Source organism: Pleurodeles waltl, chromosome 12, assembly GCF_031143425.1.
Source record: "Pleurodeles waltl isolate 20211129_DDA chromosome 12, aPleWal1.hap1.20221129, whole genome shotgun sequence".
Taxonomy (NCBI): Eukaryota; Metazoa; Chordata; class Amphibia; order Caudata; family Salamandridae; genus Pleurodeles; species Pleurodeles waltl.
The window spans coordinates 102,687,897-102,709,537 of record NC_090451.1 but is presented as its reverse complement, the minus strand read 5'-3'; the positions used below and the strand labels follow the sequence as shown (position 1 = coordinate 102,709,537).

At 48.0% G+C, this 21,641-nt stretch overlaps 1 long non-coding RNA gene across 1 annotated transcript in view; it reads left to right on the top strand.

Moving 5' to 3' along the window:
• LOC138267668 (uncharacterized) overlaps positions 1-20,387 on the top strand; it is a 135,015-nt gene extending 114,628 nt beyond the window's left edge. Inside the window, exons 3-4 of the long non-coding RNA XR_011199844.1 lie at positions 19,469-19,678; positions 20,290-20,387. This is a non-coding gene — a long non-coding RNA (uncharacterized lncRNA). The remainder of the gene's footprint in view (positions 1-19,468; positions 19,679-20,289) is intronic.
• Positions 20,388-21,641: the final 1,254 nt, after the last annotated feature.

The following is a 21,641-nucleotide window of genomic DNA, read 5'->3' as shown; positions in this document are numbered from 1 at the left end:
CCGCAGGCAGTGGTTTCTGCACAGAGGGAATCTCGAGGATTCGATAAGGAATCTCCAAGGACACTGCAGCGGATCTCCAATGGTGGGCAGTGGACGGCAACCTTTCTCAAGGAAGGCCGTTCTCACTACCACCTCCAGGGGCCACAGTTGTTACGGATGCCTCCACTCTAGGGTGGGGTGCTCATCTGGGGGATCTGGAGATGAAGGGTCATTGGTCTCCAGTGGAACAGATGTTTCATATCAATCTGTTAGAATTGCGGGCGATAAGTCTGGCTCTCGAGGCCTTTCTCCCTTCCCTTTGCGGTCAGTCGGTTGAGGTCCTGATGGACAACACTACCGCGATGTGGTACATCAAGAAGCAGGGAGGAGTAGGGTCGTACCTTCTTTGCAGAGAGGCTCTGCGGCTCTGGTCCTGGGCACAGAACCATTAGATTAGCATATTAGCAAACCATCTGGCCGGAGTTCTGAACCTACGTGCGGACAGTCTCAGTCGTCACTTCACGGTCGATCACAAGTGACGTCTCCATCCAGACCGGGTCCTTCACATCTTCCGGATGTGGGGATTCCCTCAGGTAGACCTCTTTGCCACTCAAGAGAATGCGCACTTTCTGATGGATACAACTACCTGTGGATTCCTCACCTATTGAATACTCCCACTGCGCCAGCATTCGACGGAAATCTTCTTCCTAGCTTCTGCACGTCGACGAGGACGTCATACAGGCAATAAGAGGTCCTCGCCGACGTCAGTTCCCTTTTTTCCGTGCCATTTGAAACGGTTATCTTCGAGGGAGCTACTGTTGACACTCAACGTACTTAGTGTTTTTTTCGCTATTTTTTGCTTTGAGACATTACAATGTCGCAAAGAAAGTCCAGATTCAAGCCCTGCCGAGAGTGCGCAGGCAAAATGTCGGTTACGGATCCACATTCTGACTGTTTGTGGTGTCTTAGTTCCGACCAAGACGTTGACAAGTGTGATTCTTGTCAACGTATGAATCCAAAGGCCTTGAAAGAACGTGAGGCCAAACTTTTTCTTGCGAAGTCAAAGAAGGAGAAGAGACATCACCGAAAGTCGTCTTCACCGAAGTCGCATCGGCGTCATCAAGAGTCCCGGCGTCGTCGAATCTCGACGCCGGTCGAGTAAGGAGAGGTCTCGATCGAGGTCACCATCGACTCGACGTCGAAAGACTTGGGAAGTTAGTCCCACCGTCTCCCCCCCAGCTGCCGACACCGTTGCCATCTCCGACTTCACCGACTTCACCAGTGTCATCGGTTAATCCTCCTTCTGTGTTCGAGGTTCCACAGCCTCGGGTGTTTTCTCCGTCCATGCAGACGTCGGAACCGGCGTCGATGTCGCCTTCGAACCAGGCACTTCAGTACCCGGCTTTCCCGGCCCCTGGAGCTGATAGTACCGCATTCTTGAATGCAATGTTCTCCATCTTCCAACAGATGGCTCCAGGTGGTGGACCGGCTGGTCCGTCAGGCCCTTTGGCCTTCAACATGGGTGCTCCGGCTCCACTTCGACAGGCACCCTTTATGCCCTTTCTTCCCTTGGGAAACGTGGGTATCGGCGCCTGTGGCTTCGCCTCCTGTGGCTTCGGCGTCTCAGCCAGCGACGCCGACTAGACCTCCACCGACTCCGGAACAGTCTTCAGTCCGTCCTGTCCACGTTCGGCGCCGAAGAAAACCATGGCGCCGTTAGATCCGGCGTCTGACGGATCCGAGGATCGGCGTCAAGCTTCGACATCTTCTGACGCCATGTCGACGCCGAGGATAGAGGAGAGACTACATTCGAGGAGGCTTTCTCTTCGCCTCCTTGAAGAGCAAGAATACCGGAGACAGGCATTGGAGGAAGGGGAGATTGAGGACTCTCGTGATGGTCTCCATGGCTAGGACACTGCTAGTGGTCTGGACACCTCTCCTGAATGGGACTTGTCATCACCTGGGGAGTACACAGAGGAGGCAGCGGCTTTTCATTCAGTCAATAGAAAGGCGGCTGACTTTTTGGACCTCCTTTTGCTGGTGTCTGAGACCAAGCCAAACATCTTGACAGATGTGTTGCACCCTGCCTCAACAACTGCAGAGCCACTTTTGCCTTTTAATGAGGCACTACTGGACCCCATTATGGAAGTCTGGAAGAAGCCAGTGTCCTCTTCGGCGGTGAATAGATCTGTGGCTCGGAGATATAGGTTTGCACCCGCTGACCCAGGCTTTCTTTCCAGGCATCCAACACCTGAAAGCCTGGTGGTTCAGGCTTCTTGCTCAGCTAGATCTGCTCCTGGGTCCTTTCCAGCTGTGCCCTCGGATAGAGACTCTAAAAAGATGGACATGTCATCGAAGAAGGTTTTCTCGTCATGTAGCATGGCTTTGAAATCCACCAATGCTACGTGCATCTTGGGGAGATACATTTACGCCCTGATGGATGAGATTAAGTCAACGCACACTGAGGTTCCTCAAGAATTATTGAGCCTGGTTTCTGATGCTCAGGCAGCAGCAACCCAGGTTATTCAATCTGGGTTGGATACATCTGACTCTGTTGCTAGAGCTATGGGTACTGCTGTGGCTACGAGGAGGCAGGCCTGGCTTCGTAGCTCTGGTTTTTCCTCTGATGTACAATCGACCCTCTTGAACCTTCCTTTTGATGGCGACAAACTTTTTGGCGCCAAGGCGGATTCGGCTTTAGAAAGGTTCAAGGATAGTAGCCCCACTGCAAAGTCGTTGGGCTTGCAAGCCTCTTCTTCTGCTTCCTCCAGATTTTTTAGGAGGTTTCGAGGATTTGGTCGTGGTTCCTCCTCCTCCTCCTTTCGAGGAAAATTCCAGCAACCCACCTCTGCTCTCTCCTATAGATCTTTCAGAGGGAAGGGTAGGGTCCGCACCAGGGGAGCCACTCAGCAGCACTCTGCCTCTTCCTCTGGAGGGGTGCAGCGTGGGAAGCAGCCTTAGGCTTCCGCCAATTCCTTCTCACTCCACTCCTGTAGGGGGGAGGTTACTGAATTTTCTCCACAAGTGGGAGGTCATAACATCAGACTCCTGGGTTACCAGCATTGTGGGGAAAGGCTATGCCCTTCCCTTTCGGGAGTTTCCGCCCCCCCATCCCACCCCGCCCTTCCTACTGTTCAGAAGAGCATCTCCTGTTACTAGAGCAGGAGGTTCAAGACCTCCTTTCAAAGGGTGCAGTGGAGTTGGTTCCAGATCAGGAGATGGGTCAGGGTTGTTACTCAAGATACTTCCTGATCCCCAAGAAGGATGGTTGTTTGAGGCCAATCCTGGACCTGAGGATCTTGAATTGGTTCCTCAAACAGGAGAAGTTCAAGATGCTGACCCTAGCTCAGGTACTTATGGCGTTGAACGATGGAGATTGGATGGTGTCTGTCGACATTCAGGATGCTTAATTTCATATCCCGATAGTCAAGTCGCACAGGAAGTATCTCCGGTTTGTGGTGGGGTCGCAGCACTATCCGTTTGCAGTCCTCCCGTTTGGTCTTACTTCAGCAACTCGAGTCTTCACAAAGGTGATGTCGGTGGTTGCGGCAGAGCTCAGAAGGAAGGGGATAGCAGTATTTCCTTATCTGGACGACTGGTTGATCAAAGCCAAGTCTCCGGAGCTCGTGTTGCATCACCTACAGTCGACAACCCAGTTGTTGCTCGACCTGGGTTTTTCAGTGAATGTGCCCAAATCTTACTTATAGCCCTCTTAGCGCCTCCTGTTCATAGGGGCAGTACTGGATACAACGTTGAATCGTGCCTTTCCTCCGCCTCAGCGGATTCAGGACATTCAGGCATTGGTTCCAATGTTTCGAAGTGGAGCGGTCGTTCCAGTCCTCAAGGTCCTACGTCTGCTCAGTCTGTTCGCATCTTGCATTCTGTTGGTCACTCACGCTCGCTGGCACATGAGGGCTCTTCAGTGGTGCCTCTGGAAGCAGTGGTCTCAACACAAAGGGGATCTTGAAGGATGGGTAAAGATCTCCGGGGACGCTGCTGCGGATTTAAAATGGTAGATTGCGGACGGCAATCTTTCACAAGGAAGGCCGTTCTCGCAACCTCCGCCGGTGACCACAGTAATAACGGATGCTTCCACTCTAGGGTGGGGAGCTCATCTGGGGGACCTGGAGATCAAAGGTCTTTGGTCTCCAGTAGAACAGATGTTTCATATAAATCTGTTAGAGTTGCGGGCTGTACGTCTTGCACTCAAGACCTTCCTCCCATCCCTTCGCGGTCAGTCGGTTCAGGTCCTGACTGACAATACTACCGCGATGTGGTATATAAACAAACAGGGAGGTGTAGGGTCGTATCTTCTCCGCAGAGAAGCTCTGCGGCTTTGGTCCTGGGCAAAGGACCATCAGATTTGTTTGGTAGCAAATCATCTGGCCGGAGTCTTGAACGTGCGTGCGGATACTCTGTCGCCATTTCTCGACCGATCACGAGTGGCGTCTCCATCCGGATCAAGTCAGTCTAATCTTCCAGATGTGGGGGTTTCCTCGAATAGATCTGTTTGCCACTCGGGAGAACTCGCACTGTCCGTTATTCTGCAGCCTCCAGTATCCGGTACAAGGAGCGTTGGGGGGCGCGTTTCAGATGACCTGGTGCGACCAGTTGCTTTACGCGTTTCCCCCCCATACCCTTGATTCCTCGAGTTTTGAGGAAAATTCGCCAAGACCGGGCCCAAGTCATCTTAATAGCTCCGGATTGGCCAAGGAGGTTATGGTACTCGGACCTTCTCCAACTCTCATTGTGCCCTCCGCTCCGTCTCCCTCTCAGGGCAGACCTCCTCTCGCAGTTGCAGGGGCAGGTGCTACACCCCCACCTCCAGAGCCTGCACCTTCATGCCTGGAGATTGAACAGGGCAACCTGAGTTCCTTTTCTCTCCCGCCTGATGTAGTGGATATTATTTTATCGGCCAGGCGACACTCCACTAAATCTATCTACGCTAATAGGTGGGCTAAATTTGTGATTTGGTGTGGAGAGAGGCAAATTGATCCCTTACGTGCTCACTTATCAGATATCTTTTCTTTTGCATTGTCTGTGGCACAGAGGGGTTGTGCAGTGGCTACAGTCAAGGGATATTTATCTGCCCGGTCAGCCTTTCTATGTCTTCCAGACCAGCCTTCTCTATTCAAATCCCCTATGGTACTTAGATTTTTAAAAGGTCTTATTAACAAATTTCCTCCTACTCCTTTCATTATGCCTCAGTGGGATTTAAACTTGGTTCTAACCTTTCTTATGGGTTCCCCGTTTGAGCCTATGCATTCTTGCCCCTTAAGGTTATTGGTCCTAAAGACGGTTTTCCTGGTTTCAATTACTTCTGCAAGGAGAGTGAGTGAGCTGCAGGCTCTATCTGTAAAACCCCCTTACACATCTTTTTATGGGGATAAGGTGGTGTTGAGGACCAAGGCTGCTTTCCTACCGAAGGTTGTTTCACCCTTTCATATGGCCCAAACAATTACTCTTTCCACGTTTTATCCTCCGCCTCATCCTTCAAAAGAAGAAGAGAGACTACACCGCTTAGACCCAAGGAGAGCGCTAAGCTTTTATGTGGACAGAACAAAGGATTTCAGGCTGGAGGATCCGCTCTTCATCGGGTACGTGGGAAAGAGGAGAGGAAAGGCAGTCCACAAGAAAACACTCTCCAGGTGGGTCATTCTTTGCATTAAAATGTGTTACTCTTTAGAAAGTACCCCCTGATGGTATAAGAGCTCATTCCACCAGAGCTAAGTCGGCCTCTTCGGCCTTGGCTAGAGGGGTTCCTGTGGTTGACACCTGCAAGGCCGCAACCTGGTCATCCCTCCACACTTTTGCGAAGCATTACTGCTTGGACTCTGAGGTTCGAAGGGATGGCCATTTTGCACAGTCAGTGCTGCAGAACATCTTGGTTTGACCATTCAGGCACCCACCACCGAGTGCGGTACTGCTTTGGGACTCTATTCAATAGGTGAGGAATCCACAAGTAGTTGTATCCATCAGAAGAACGAGTTACTTACCTTCGGTAACGACTTTTCTGGTGGATACATTAGCTACCTGTGGATTCCTCACGGTCCCACCTGCCTCCCCGTTGCCTGTCTGGTCTAACCAAGTTGTTCTTGGGTGTGCTCCTCTTGGTTTTTGAGGACTTGTACATTTACTGTATATATGTGTGTATGTGTGTATATATATATATATATATATATATATATATATATTTATATATATAGTTATTCGTGTATTCATTTATTTATAAAATAAAAAATAGTAAGTTCTTGAAATGATGTATTTATTTTGAATGTCATTAAATATTGCTATTTGTTCATTTATCTCAATAGCCTATTATTCTCAGGCACGTAAAAAATGTTGGTACTGACGTCGGCGAGGACCTCTTATTGCCTGTATGACGTCAGACGGTGTTGCGTGGGCAATTGTGACGTCCTCGTCGACGTGCAGAAGCTAGGAAGAAGATTTCTGTCGAATGCTGGCGCAATGGGAGTATTCAATAGGTGAGGAATCCACAGGTAGCTAATGTATCCACTAGAAAAGTCGTTACCTAAGGTAAGTAACTCGTTCGTCTGTCGTTCTGCAGTCTCCAGTTTCTGATGCATACAACTACCTGTGGATTCCTCACCTAATGAATACTCCCATGGCGCCAGCATTCGACGGAAATCTTCTTACTAGTCTCTGCACGTCGACGAGGACGTCACTCTAGCCCACGCGATGCCGTCTGACGTCATACAGGCAATAAGAGGTCCTCGACGACGTGCGGACGTCAGTTCCCTTTTTTCCGTGCATTCGAAACGGTTATCTTCGAGGGAGCAACTGTTACTTTTTTGGTTACAGTGTATTTTTGCTGCGTAGTCTTTCACTGTGGTAATAATGTCGCAGAGAAAGTCTGGATTTAAGCCTTGTCGTGAGTGTGGAGGCAAGATGTCGGTGACGGATCCTCATTCCGATTGCCTTTGGTGTTTGAGCTCCGACCACGACGTCTCGACTTGTGATTCATGCCAGCACATGAATCCAAAGGCCCTCAAGGAACGTGAGGCGAAGCTGTTTATGGCTTAATCGAAGGAGAAGCATCACAAGAAGTCTTCTTCTCCAAGACATCGGCGTCATCGAGACTCCCGGCGCCGTAGAGAATCTCGGCGTCATTCGAAGGAGACTTGTTCCAGGTCTTCGGATCGGCGCCGAAGGACATGGGAGATCAGTCCCACGGTTACGCCGCATCCTTCGACGCCGTTGCCCTCTCCGGCGTCTCCAACTTCACCTGGACAGGCGTCGGTGATTGAGGTATTGGAGCCTCAGGTGTTTTCTCCGGCGCAGACGCCGAGGCGGCGTCGGGGTCGCCTCCGAGACAGGCACCTCAGTATCCGGCTTTTCCCACCCCTGGAGCCGATAGTTCCGCATTCTTGAATGCGATGTATGCCATCTTCCAACAGATGGCTCCAGGGGGTGCTCCGGCTGGGCCTTTGGCCTTTTCTTTGGGTGATCCTGCGCCTCTTCGGCCGGCACCCTTTATGCCCTTTCTCCCTTTTGGGAACGTGGGCTCGGCGCCAGTGTCGGCGCCGGTGGCCGCTCCGGTGGCGTCCGAAGGATTGGCCCCGGGGATTTCCATCCCGTCGACGTCGAAGTCGGGATTTCGGCCTGTGACTCCGGTGGGTCCATCTGCTTCAGCTGCTCTTTTGTCGGCGCCGAAGTTACCTGTGGCGCCGGACGCGGCGTCGGTGGCTTCTGAAGATCGGCGCCGATCTTCGACTTCGGCGGAGGCATTGTCGACTCCGCGTATTGAACAGCGACTTCATTCCAGGAGACGTGCTCTCCGTGTATTAGAAGAGCAGGAGTACCAACGAGCCCTGGAGGAAGGAGAGCTAGAGGACTCGGGTGATGGGCTGCGTGGACTGGAGTCGGCCAGTGGGCTGGACACTTCCCCTGAGTGGGATCTTTCGTCCCCGGGGGAATATACTGAGGAGGCTGCTTCCTTTCATGCAGTGGTACGGAAGGCAGCTAGTTTTTTGGACCTGCCTTTGCCGGTGGTGGAGGCTAAACAAAACCTTTTAACAGAGGTGCTACATCCGGCCTCAGCTGCGGCGGAGCCTCTGTTGCCATTTAATGACGCTCTGCTGGATCCGGTGTTAGAGGTGTGGAAGAGGCCGGCATCTTCCCCAGCAGTTCACAGAGCCGTGGCCAGGAGGTATCGGGCGGCTCCGACTGACCCTGGGTTTCTATCTAGGCACCCTACGCCGGAGAGCTTGGTGGTGCAGGCCTCCTGTTCATCCAAGTCAGCGCCTGGTTCTTTCCCGACGGTGCCTGGGGACAGAGATTCAAAGAAGCTAGAGGCGCAGTCGAAGAAGATTTTTTCATCCTGCAGGCTGGCGTTAAAAGCCACCAATGCAACCTGTATCCTGGGGAGGTATATTCATGCTCTGATGGATGACATTTCCTCATCGTTTACAGAGCTTCCCCAGGGTCTTTTGGATCTTGTCTCAAATGCCCAGGCTGCTGCGACCCAGATTATCCAGACGGGACTGGATACCACCGACTCGGTAGCCAGAGCAATGGGCACAACTGTGGTGGCAAGGAGACAGGCCTGGCTCCGTAACTCGGGCTTTTCTGCAGATGTACAGTCCACATTGTTGGATCTCCCGTTTGATGGGGACAAACTGTTTGGAGCCAAGGCTGATTCGGCCTTGGAACGTTTTAAGGAAAGCAGGGCCACGGCTAAGTCGTTAGGGCTCCAAGCTCCTTCTTCCACGGCCTCTTCCAGATTTTTCAGGAGGTTTCGTGGATTTGGGCGTGGCTCTTCCTCCTCTTCCTTTCGGGGAAGATATCAGCAACCTGCCTCTTCCCATCCCTATAGATCTTTCAGGGGGAGAGGTAGGGTCCGCACCAGAGGAGCCTCTCAGCAGCACTCTGCCTCTTCCTCATCCTCTGGCGGGGTGCAGCAGGGGAAGCAGCCTTAGGCTTCCACCATTTCCCACTCACTCCTCTCCTGTAGGGGGAAGATTACAGCATTTTCTCACCAAATGGAAGACTGTTACAACGGACACTTGGGTTCTCAGTATTGTGGGAAAAGGCTACACCCTTCCCTTTCGGGAGTTCCCGCCCCTCATCCCGCCCCGCCCTTCTTATTGTTCAGAAGAACACCTCCTGTTGCTAGAACAGGAGGTACAAGCCCTCCTTTCCAAGGGCGCGGTGGAGTTGGTCCCAGAGCAGGAAAGGGGTCGAGGATGTTACTCAAGGTATTTCCTGATTCCCAAGAAGGATGGTCGTTTGAGACCAATTCTGGACCTGAGGATCTTGAATTGGTTCCTCAAGCAGGAAAAATTCAAGATGCTGACCCTAGCACAGGTGCTTTTGGCGTTGAACAAGGAAGACTGGATGGTGTCTGTCGACTTGCAGGATGCTTACTTTCATATCCCGATACTCAAGTCACACAGGAAGTATCTCCGGTTTGTGGTGGGATCGCAACACTATCAGTTTGCGGTCCTTCCGTTTGGTCTTACTTCAGCACCTCGAGTCTTCACGAAGGTGATGTCGGTGGTTGCGGCAGAACTCAGAAGGAAGGGGATAGCAGTATTCCCTTACTTGGACGACTGGTTGATCAAAGCCAAGTCCCCGGAGCTTGTGTCGCATCATCTGCAGTCAACAACCCAGTTGTTGTTCGACCTGGGTCTTTCGGTGAACGAGCCCAAATCTCACCTAGAGCCCTCTCAGCGCCTCCTGTTCATAGGGGCAGTACTGGATACAACATTGGGTCGGGCCTTTCCTCCGCCTCAGCGGATTCAAGATATTCAGGATTTGGTTCCAATGTTTCGAAATGGAGCGGTAGTTCCAGTTCTCAAGGTCCTTCGTCTGCTCGGTCTTTTTGCCTCCTGCATTCTGTTGGTCACGCATGCTCGCTGGCACATGAGGGCTCTTCAGTGGTGCCTCCGAAGGCAGTGGTCTCAACACAAAGGGGATCTAGAGGGTACTGTCAAGATCTCCAGAGATGCTGCTGTGGATTTGAGGTGGTGGATTGCAAGCAACAATCTTTCACAAGGAAAGCCGTTCCAGCAGTCGCCACCAGTGGCCACAGTCATAACGGATGCTTCCACTCTAGGGTGGGGAGCTCATCTGGGGGATCTGGAGATCAAAGGTCTTTGGTCTCCAGAGGAACAGATGTTTCACATCAATCTGTTAGAGTTACGGGCTGTACGTCTGGCTCTCAAGGCCTTCCTCCCTTCCCTTCTTGGTCAGTCGGTACAGGTCCTAACGGACAATACTACCACGATGTGGTACATAAACAAGCAGGGAGGAGTGGGGTCGTACCTTCTCTGCAGAGAAGCTCTTCGACTATGGTCCTGGGCAAAGGACCATCAGATTTGCTTGATAGCAAACCATCTGGCCGGAGTCTTGAACGTGCGTGCGGACAGTCTCAGTCGCCATTTCTCGGCAGACCACGAGTGGCGTCTCCATCCAGATCAAGTCCGTTTAATCTTCCAGAGGTGGGGGTTTCCTCGGGTAGATCTGTTTGCCACTCGAGAGAACGCGCATTGTCCGTTGTTCTGCAGCCTCCAGTATCCGATGCAGGGAGCGTTGGGGGACGCGTTTCAAATAATCTGGTGCGGCCAGTTGCTTTACGCGTTTCCTCCCATACCCTTGATTCCTCGAGTATTGAGGAAGATACGCCAGGACCGGGCTCTAGTCATCCTAATAGCTCCGGATTGGCCAAGGAGGGTATGGTACTCCGACCTTCTCCAACTCTCAATGTGCCCTCCGCTCCGTCTCCCTTTCAGGGCAGACCTCCTCTCGCAGTTGCAGGGGCACGTTCTACACCCCAACCTCCAGAGTCTGCACCTACATGCCTGGAGATTGAACGGGGCAACCTGAGTTCCTTCTCTCTCCCGCCTGAGGTAGTGGATGTTATATTAGCGGCCAGGCGACACTCCACTAAATCTATCTACGCTAATAGGTGGTCTAAATTTGTTGCGTGGTGTGGAGAGAGGCAGATTGATCCTTTGCATTCTCATCTATCGGACGTTTTGTCTTTTGCTCTGTCTCTAGCGCAGAAAGGTTGTGCAGTGGCTACCACTAAGGGTTATTTATCGGCCTTGTCAGCCTTCATATGTCTTCCAGACCAACCATCTTTATTTAAATCCCCTATTGTTATCAGATTCCTGAAAGGTCTTCTAAATAAATATCCTCCAAAGCCATTCGTTATGCCGCAATGGGATTTGTCCTTGGTCCTAACTTTCCTTATGGGGTCCCCTTTTGAACCTATGCATTCTTGCCCCTTAAGGTATTTGTTTTTAAAAACAGTCTTCTTGATAGCTATAACATCAGCAAGGAGAGTGAGTGAGTTGCAGGCCTTATCAGTAAAGCCCCCTTATACAACTTTTTATGGGGATAAGGTGGTGTTGAGGACCAAGGCTGCTTTCCTCCCGAAGGTTGTTTCACCCTTCCATTTGGCTCAGGCAATTACTTTGTCCACGTTCTATCCTCCGCCTCATCCTTCCAAAGAGGAAGAAAGACTGCACCGTCTGGACCCAAAGAGAGCGTTGAGCTTCTTTATTGATAGAACAAAGGATTTCAGGCTGGAGGATCAGCTGTTTATTGGATACGTGGGCAAGAGGAGAGGAAAGGCAGTCCACAAGAGAACACTATCCAGGTGGGTTGTTCTTTGCATTAAAATCTGTTACTCTTTGGCAAAGAAGGATCCTCCTGAGGGCATTAGAGCTTATTCCACCAGAGCTAAGTCGGCCACTTCGGCCTTGGCCAGGGGTGTTCCTGTGGTCGACATCTGCAAGGCCGCAACTTGGTCGTCCCTTCACACTTTTGCAAAACATTACTGTTTGGATTCTGAGGTTAGAAGAGACGGCCATTTTGCACGGTCAGTGCTGCAGGATTTCTTGGTTTGACCATTTAGGCACCCACCGCCGGGCGTGGTACTGCTTTGGGACTCTATTCATTAGGTGAGGAATCCACAGGTAGTTGTATCCATCAGAAGAACGAGTTACTTACCTTCGGTAACGACTTTTCTGGTGGATACATTAGCTACCTGTGGATTCCTCACGGTCCCACCCGCCTCCCCGTTGCCTTTCTGGTCTTACCAAGTAATCCTTGAGTGCGCTCCTCTTGGTCTTTGAGGGTGCAATAGATGTTGTATATAATATATTTATATATATGTATATATGTATATATCTTTGTGTATATACTTGATGTGTATATATATTTTAAAAAGAGAGAGTTATATATATATATATATATATAAAAGATTTACAGTTATTCATGCAATGTTGTGTATTTTTACAATATAATGGGATGTTGCCTTGCTCTTTCATTGCATTGCCTGGTTGTTCTCATGCACGTAAAAAATGATTGGTACTGACGTCCGCACGTCGTCGAGGACCTCTTATTGCCTGTATGACGTCAGACGGCGTCGCGTGGGCTAGAGTGACGTCCTCGTCGACGTGCAGAGACTAGTAAGAAGATTTCCGTCGAATGCTGGCGCCATGGGAGTATTCATTAGGTGAGGAATCCACAGGTAGCTAATGTATCCACCAGAAAAGTTGTTACCGAAGGTAAGTAACTCGTTCATCTGGTGCAAGGAGCTTTGGGGGATGCGTTTCAGAGGTCATGTTACGGCCAGTTGCTTTACGCATTTCTCCTCTCCCTCCCCCCTTCCCCCCCCCCCCCCCCCCCAATACCCTTGATTCCTCGGGTTCTGAGGAAGATTCGCCAAGACCGGGGCCAAGTCCTCTTAATAGCTCTGGATTGGCCAAGAAGGGTGTGGTACACAGACCTTCTCCAACTCTCACTGTGCCCTCTGTTCCATCTCCCTCACAGGGCAGACCTCCTCTCGCAGTCTCAGGGGCAGGTTCCACACCCCCACCTCCAAAGCCTGCACCTTCATGCCTGGAGATTGAACGGGACAATCTGAGTTCCTTTTCTCTCCCGCCAGAAGTGGTGGACGTTATTTTATCAGCCAGGCGACACTCCACCAAATCTATCTATGCTGGCAGATGGGCAAAATTTGTTGCTTGGTGTGGAGAGAAGCAAATTGATCCTTTACGGGCCCATTTGTCAGACATTTTATTGTTTGCGTTGTCCTTGGCGCAGAGGGGTTGTGCAGTTGCGACTGTTAAGGGCTATCTGTCAGTACTGTCGGCCTTTCTGTGCCTTCCCGATCAACCCTCTTTATTTAAGTCCCCTATAGGTATAAGGTTCTTAAAGGGTCGTACCAATAGGTTTCCTCCCACTCCGTTTATTATGCCTCAGTGGGATTTGAATTTAGTTCTCACATTCCTGATGTGTTCGCCATTTGAACCTTTACATTCATGTCCGTTAAGGTTTTTGGTGTTAGACTGTTTTTCTCATAACCATCACGTCGGCTAGGCGAGTGAGTGAACTTCAAGCGCTTAGCGTTAAACCCCCTATTACTTCTTTTCATGCAGACATTGTGGTGCTGAGGACCAGGGCGGCTTTCCTACCAAAGGTTGCTACACTCTTCCATTTGGGTCAATCTATAATGCTCGTCTTTCTACCCTCCTCCCCATCCATCAAAAGAGGAGGAGAGACTGCATCGGCTTGACCTGAGGAAAGCTTTAAGTTTTTACATCGAGAGAGTTCTGGGTGGACGATCAGCTCTTCATCGGCTACGTGGGGAAGAGGAAAGACAAGGCTGTCCACAAAAGAACACTGTCCATATGGGTCATTCTTTGCAGAAAAGTATGTTATTCCTTAGCAAAGATTGTTCCTCCTGTTGGAATTAGAGACCATTCCACCAGGGCTAAGTTGGCATCTTCGGTCTTGGCTAGAGGTGTTCCTGTAGATGAAATTTGTAAGGCCGCAACTTGGGCTTCCCTCCACACGCATTATTGCTTGGACTCAGAGGTTAGGAGGGATGGCCATTTTGCACGGTCTGTGCTGCAGGATTTCTTGTTTTGACCATTCAGGCACCTGCCGCAGAGTGCGGTACTGCTTTGGGACTCTATTCATTAGGTGAGGAATCCACAAGTAGTTGTATCCATCAGAAGAACAAGTTACTTACCTTCGGTAACGCCTTTTCTGGTTGGTACACTAGCTAACTGTGGATTCCTCACGGTTCCACCCGCCTCCCCGTTGCCTGGTTGGTCGTCTTACCAAGATTTCCTACGGTGTATGTATATAAGGATGTGTATGTTTGGTTGTATATATGTGTATATATATATATATATATATATGTACATATCCACCAGAAAAGTCGTTACAGAAGGTAAGTAACTTGTTCATCTAGGAGATAACGTTTGTTTTAAAGAATCTGTAACCAAGCGAAAAGGAGACAGACTGAACCAGTCCACCTCTATGTTGAACTTGTGGCTTCTGAGTGAGGGTTTGGGCTTTGATTTGAATGTATAGACTTTTTTTTTTCATTTACCATTTTGTTTATTTATAACATTGCAAAATATGATTGGTGCATAATATATGTCGACCAATACACAGAAATAAAGAAATCACATTTATGTTTGATTTGTTATTGCAGTGTTCAAATAGAAGAGCAATTTTTAAATGTCATACTTTCAAGCTTTAAGTACGGACTTGAAGTAGATCCATATGTTACGCTGGTCCGCTATCCTGTATTGATCAACCTCTTCTTTGATGTACTCATTATCATGCATAGGGTTGCCCCTTGCCTTCTTGACTGATTTCTTTGTGATGCCCATCTCCTGGATTGTAATATTGCAGTGAGCTCCTACAAGCGTTTTGGAATTTATAGGGGCAGCCTCATGCATAACTTTCTGGACCTCCGTATATGTATCCATTCCAGTTTGCTACTCACTTAGCTCAGAAATGTTTGTGGACCCCTTGCCTTCGCATGGCTGTTGGCTACCAATAGGCCCTGCATGCATGCATGCACGCACAACAGAAGTGAAGATAATGGCATGTCAACATCATTGGGAATTCCCAACAACACAAATTGTGCCAGTCGTGAGATGTTTCCACTCAATACCTTGTGAGTGTATGTATTATGCTTTTCTAGTAATTTCATCAGTGGCCGCCTTCATTTCTCTTTTGTCATCTTTAATAATCTCCACCCATCTGACTACTGCTTCTCTCTACTAAGCCATACCAGAAAGCAACCAGATTTCTCTCTCACCTTGTACAATTCATGCTTGGTTGCCGGATAGTGCCGGATAGTGTTTACTCTGTTGATTTTCCTGCTTAAGGGCCTGTAGTTACCTTTCTTTTTACCTGCACACCTTGCCCCTATACCTGTTCTTTTTTTCCAAAATCTGAAGTCATGCCTCTAGTTCACTAACTTTTATTCCATCTTTTCTTTTTTTTCCAAGCTATTATGTTTTGTTCTTCATGGTCGAGGACTGTGTTATAGGCTTCCCATAATATGGTGGAGTCCCCTGTACTCTCCTTTTCACTGAAGTACAGCTCTGTCTGCCTTGATCTCCCCCAACACAGCTGGATCTTGTAGCTTCCAGCCATTCAGCCTCCACCCACTTCCTCCTGTCTTTGTCTACCTTTCCAGCTTGACTATCAAAAGTTAGTGGTCTGAGATTTCTCAATCAATTTAACATTCTCTATTGTAATTTCCAATCCGAGGATAAACACAATCTATTTTAGGAGAGGTTTTATGCTCTTCAGAGTGGTATGAGTAATGTTGCTTGTACGGATGTTAGAGTTTCCGCCTATCCAAGAGGCCCTTTAATTTTGTAAATTGGGAGAGTTGTGTTGTTTTCGGGGCGTATCCTCGGCCTGGACCTATCTTCCTCTGATACCACATCATTGAAATCCCCTCCCAAATTGTGTAGTGAGGAGTCTGTCTCTGATAGAATAGCCCCTACCTTATCAAGAACTCCCTGCCTTAACCTACGTGGTGCTTATACATTACTCAGCCATGTCCAGTTTTCATGCTTCCTTCAAACTCCAACATAGCTCCCAAGAGGGTCCTGCCCATTTTTTTTTATTTGGAGGGGAGTGGTTTTCCCACCTTGTATTGCACCTCTTGTTGCTTTCGCAAGTGCCAATGAGACATATTGACCCCCTTCCCTGGAATTTACATTTCCTGTCCAGGTTTTATCAGTAAAATCATAATGTTGTGGATGCGGTAGTGTGTGTGTGTGTGTGTGTGTGTGTGTATATACTGGGCCACCATCTCTCACTTAAACCCCAACCAGTTTACATTCCAGGATATAAGTTTGTTATTTATCATTTCCTACTGAATTCATATTCAGTCCGCGATTCTTGTATATCAATATAATTTGGAAATAACATAAACAAGATAAATTCAATCTTCAGTCCCCTCCATATTCCCTCACAAAACACCCTTAATATTTCAGTTTACTCACATACCCCACTCTTCACTTGCCTACACACTATTACCAACTTGAAACGACTTGGAGGATTGTTTGTAGGCCATAACCCTTGCATTTGCCTGCCATGTCATTGCTATGTTTTAGTTTGCGACCACTTAATCTGTATGAATATAATACGTGAACCACCAGCTAGGGTTCTAAGGGATCACCCTCGCTCTTGTCTTCATGTGTCATCGGATCATCCATGTCTGTCTGAGGCCAAGTCTCTTGTTGGGGTGTTATTTTCATCATGGTTAGCTAACGTCTGAACCCCAAACTCTCCCTTCAGCCTCGTATTCTAGCAGGAACTGATGGTGTGCTAGTTGAGCGTAATGTGCATCGACGCAGAAACCTCTGCATCGAGGCTGATGGTGGTTAGGCCCAAGGAGCGTTCTGTGTTTGACGCGTCATAGGGGTCTCTTCAATCCATGTCTATGCTTATTGTGTGTTCTCAAAAAAAGTATTTACCTGAAAAATCAACTTCAGCTGAGCTCGGAATATTAATATATATTGAGGTCCTACAGCCCTCAGCTTCTGTCTTACCTGATCATATTTCTTCAGTTGCTTCTGTACTGCTTTTGTGTAATCCTGGACTATAACAATTTTTTTTTCAGAGAGACCTTTTCCTTTTTCCCTGGCCACTCGAAGGATCATGTACCTGTCTTGATAGTTTAGAAATCTGACATTTACTGGTTGTTTGCACCACTGTTCTTTGTGCCCACATGTAGCATGTGGAGCAGTTCTGTGCCTTTATCACTTAGGTCAGCAAGTTCCTGAGAACCTGTATCAGATCTATTCCCTCTGCTCCTTCTGGAAACCTGATGAAGTAGAGATTATTTCTCTGGGAGAGGCCCTCTGTCTCTTCACGTTCAGTCCTTAGTTGTATGCATTAGTGGGGAAACTCTGTTCCCCAGTTCCTTCACAACATCTTACAATTCAAACTTATGGCTGCTTTGCATACTCACAGTTTCAACCATGTTTCTTAGGTACTGCTGTAAGAGCATCACCTCAGATCCCACTCCCATAATTTTTTGTTTATTACTTCAGACTCTTCCGTTGCCTACAGAATAGTGTTGGTTGCTAGCAATTGGGGATGTGCTGTGTCCTTGGCCATAAAATAATTTTAAAAGTAGCACACCTTAATAGTTCAGTGCTTTACTCCTATGTCCCCTCAAAGTGAGTCAAGGTGCCGGGTACCAGTTGTCCGGCAGTATCACTTTTTTTTTTTTTTTTAGGCTTAGTCATGGGAGTATATTTCCTCCGGCCTTATTCAATACTTTAAACAAAATGTTATCTCTGCCTCAATTCTTTTATGTACCTTCTGTGCCAGCACTTGAGCAGTGTACCCTGGGCCACTTGCTCCATTGTCTGTGAGCTGCACAAACAGCTTTTACTTAGTCCTCAGGATATTGAAGGTGCTGAGAGATAGTGTTTCTCCTGCTTCTCAGTGCACTTCTCTGGAGCAAGGTGTACCTAATTGCCTTTGTGGCCTAAGGTCCACTTCATGAGCAGAAGGGCTTGTTTTATTGCCATTAGATGGGGCGTTTCTAGCCATTCCAGGTTGCACACTGTGTGCACTGTCAGTGACTACTGCTCCGGCGGCTCTTCATCTTGCCCTAGCCCCACCCTTCATGACATCTCTCCCTCTTCGGTTCAGGTATGACTCTTGGAGGCCACATCTGCTGTGTGATGTCTTATGTCTCAGTCGTTCACTGGTCAGCAGGTTGGATCTCTCTTCTCTGCCACCCCGGGTTTGCAAATCCAGCATGGTCCTCTGCCTATTATGTGGTCGAGTGGCCTCAGTGGCCTTTCATGTCTGCCATCTTGGCTGTTTTGGTCTTCAATGGTCCTCGGCTCCAGGTTTTGTTCAGTGTTTAGGCTGTGATTTTCTGTGTGCATCTACTGGGGCACTCAAGCCTCTTGGTCTCCCTCCCCAGCCGTCGCCTCTTTCATGTAGTTTTTGGCACAGGCCATACAAGTCTTCCTCCTGACAAAATGGCAGGGAAACTGCCCTCTCGACCTCTGATGACCCTCTCTGCTACTTACTTCTCTACTATTCACTGGTGTAGGTCAATCATTGCTTTCTAGGACCCTCAAGGATAGCAAAGTCAGGCAGGATTTAAGACGATCAATTGCAGGCAGACTGAGCTGAAGCAAGTTATGTCAAAACGGCCATCTAGCTGGCCACATCCTCTTCCCCCAATGTGTAGACCTAATCCTTTCCTGATTGACTCCTACTTGGTGGGTCTGTGCTAGGGTGTGGGAAATAGGATACATAGACATTAACTCTATACCGTGACCCCCATCACCTTGCTATTGTAGTTTGTAGCTTTTGTGGACGTAGGCAGTTTTGATCGAGACTGCCTGGATTTACATGCCCTGTGGATTGGTGTTAGTTTTTAGAACCTACTGGATTTTAAGATTTGTCTCCTGAAGTTAGGGGTCGATCAAGTGGTAAATCCAACAGCAGAATACAGCATTCCACATTTAAATTGTGTTGCACCAAGAGGCTGTTGATCTTGGGAGGTGAAGCTAAAAGACCCTGGAGGGTAAGTGAAGGTTTGGCAGTTGTATGGTTATGAGCTAGTCTTCATAGCATGTTTTTAAAGACTTTTGCCAGTGAGGAGCAGTGATGGTTAGGCTCCTACGCATACAGTACCATCTCTTTTTAAAGTCTTTGTCCCCAATGGAGGGCAAGGACAACGTTGGAGAATGTATAGACGCAGTTGGTGGTCCTTGAGGATGGGTGAGATCTAGTTTGGGTGTAGGTTATACAGCCAGGGCCCTTGCTTAATTGGAGAGTGAGAGTGAGTTAGGAGTTTAGACCCAACGTTCTGAATTAGAAGCATTTTCTTTCTGGGGCTGGATGAGATATTCTTGGGTGTAGGATATATACAGCTCAAGCTCCATATTAAAGCTTGTAGTCCTGAAGAGAATGGGAAAATATGTTGTAAAGACCAATATCCCTGCATTTGAAGTATGTGGCCAGTGATGAAGTGTTATGGCTACACGCAAGAGGATTACAATTGACTGGACCTGTGTGATTTTCCTGGGGGGGGGGGGAGGGGAGAATTCTCAAAGTAATTGGTTTTTCAGTGCTCTTGAATGATACATGGAACATTAATCATTCCTTGTCTGCTCACACCTTTATCTTAACCTGCTTTTTACATGCTTTATTATTCAAGCAAGCCACTGCGTTAAAGGATGCTTCTAAGGCGATCCACCCGTATCTTGGAGTGCTCATCAGAGTCTGGCTCGGGACCTTCCAGGGCTATGTCACCACGAGGGCAGCCTCATCGTGGGTTCTTGGCAAGCAGCTCAGACGTTTCCAGCCCGTCAGCCCAGATGGTAGAAGACATGGAGTCCCTCATCGGATCTGATGCGCCTTCTGTGCAGTGAGTGTTCTAAAAATGTTTCAATACAAATTAACTATTCATGAATTATGCATACTTCGCTTTACGCATTCAGTAGGTCTTCCTATCATTAGCCACTCTCCAGCCAGCTCATCTCCTTTAAGGAAAAGTGTGCACTTTTAAGTCATTGTCTGTTGCCTACAGCAACCTTGCTTTATTGGTGAGCTGCTGACCATTAAATACAGGGGTTCTACTGAGCATGCATTCCCCATTTTATTTAGAAATCCAGTTCTGTGTGCTTTTTCAAACATTATCCCTTTGGTTGATTTTTTTTCTGAAGTAATGAAATGAAATCTGGTCCCCATACTGAATTCATCTCTACCCTCTCTCTGGTGGTTATTCAGTGGGAGGTGTAAGACGTGTATCCATGTTGGGCACTGTTTGGCCTTGTTAGTAGCATCACAAGGTGAGGTTAGTTTTTGTGTTGGTATCTGGTGGCAAACTGCGTGAGATTCTACACTTTGTAAAATGACTGAGGTAAGTCAGAGAATAGTCACATTATTCAAGTTATTTGCAATTTATAATGGCCAGTGTTCGGTTATAGCAGAAAGTTCAGAAGGAGTTGCTTTTTAATGGGGTTAGTCTCTTTTCAGGGATCTCAGCACCGAGTCTGAATTTCAGTCTGACACTGGTAGTGACTTTGAGGAGACCCTGAAAAAAAGTGTAAAGAGGATGGCAAAAACACCCCCAGGCAAAACACAGGTAATCATTGCTAACGTTTAATATTTGTGTATCTCTTCCGCTAGTTGGCATCATTCTGAATTGTGCGACCATAGTGTGAATAAGCAACTATGTTGATACTGTTTTTGGTGCAGAGAGGAATGTTTACTTTTTTCTTCCTTTTTTTTTCTTCTATATTGCATGGTTTGTCTGTGGCATCTATTCACAGTTGAATATCTCTACTTATGTTCAGGACTCTCAAAGGCATTTTTGTTAAGATTTTTTGTATTTGTAAACATTAATCTTTAAACTGCAGTTAAATGCAGGCTTCTGTAACTTTAATTTGTAAGTTCAAATTCAGTTTCTACACAGTATGTTTGTCTAAAAACCCTACTTAAGGACTTTCCTAAAAAGAAAAGTCCAAGGGTACCAAGGATGTTTTGGTCTTGTGTTTAGGGAGGGAATGTCTAAGGTGGTGCATGCATCTTCCCTGCAAGGTAATGCTTTGCCTTCCTACATGGCCTACGACATCAAGGGTCTGGAGATACTTGAGAAGATGTCTCATTCTGTGACAGGCCTAGGCCATCATGTCGAGCTATGGTTTGACCTCCACACCTCCTCTCTTCCGGACCTTATTTAGGTAGGTACCTGGTTCATGCTCAACCTTAACAGTGAAGTTGCAGAGCAGTAACTGCGGATACGCATTGACCTCATTAACACCAATGCCCGAACAATGAGCTTTGATCTGGCTATATGAGCTTTTTGGCTCGTCCTTGAAAGTGGAGACCCCAGTAAAGTTGTTGACCTCATCTTCAATAAGAAGAGTTTATTTGATCCCTTGATAAATGCAGTCACCTATCTGTACTTGACTGCCACAGCAGTTGCCACATTGCTGAATGACATCTAAGCATTACTTGTAATACTGCTCCCTTTTTTCAGCCCCCAAATACTTTTTTAGTGTTTTAAGGATTAATGAGTCCTGTCAACCAAAGACTCTAGCTGGATCCTCCTCCTACCTCAAGAAGTAGGCAGGTGAAGGCAACACTTAAGGGGTGAAACTGCAAACCTGCTTTCCTAGCTGAGGCCAAGAACTGCATGGGTCTTCCTTGTGAAACTACTGTCCTTGTCTGGCCTATCTCATAAGGTCCAATCATCCTGGTGGCCTGAGCTCAGAAGTCAACCAACCAAGAGTAGCTCTAGTGTCAAGCCCAGTACTGTTTTTTTGTTGTTGTTTTTTAGTTTTTTAAATAGTACCTTTTAACTTTACAGCAGTACTCCATATTTC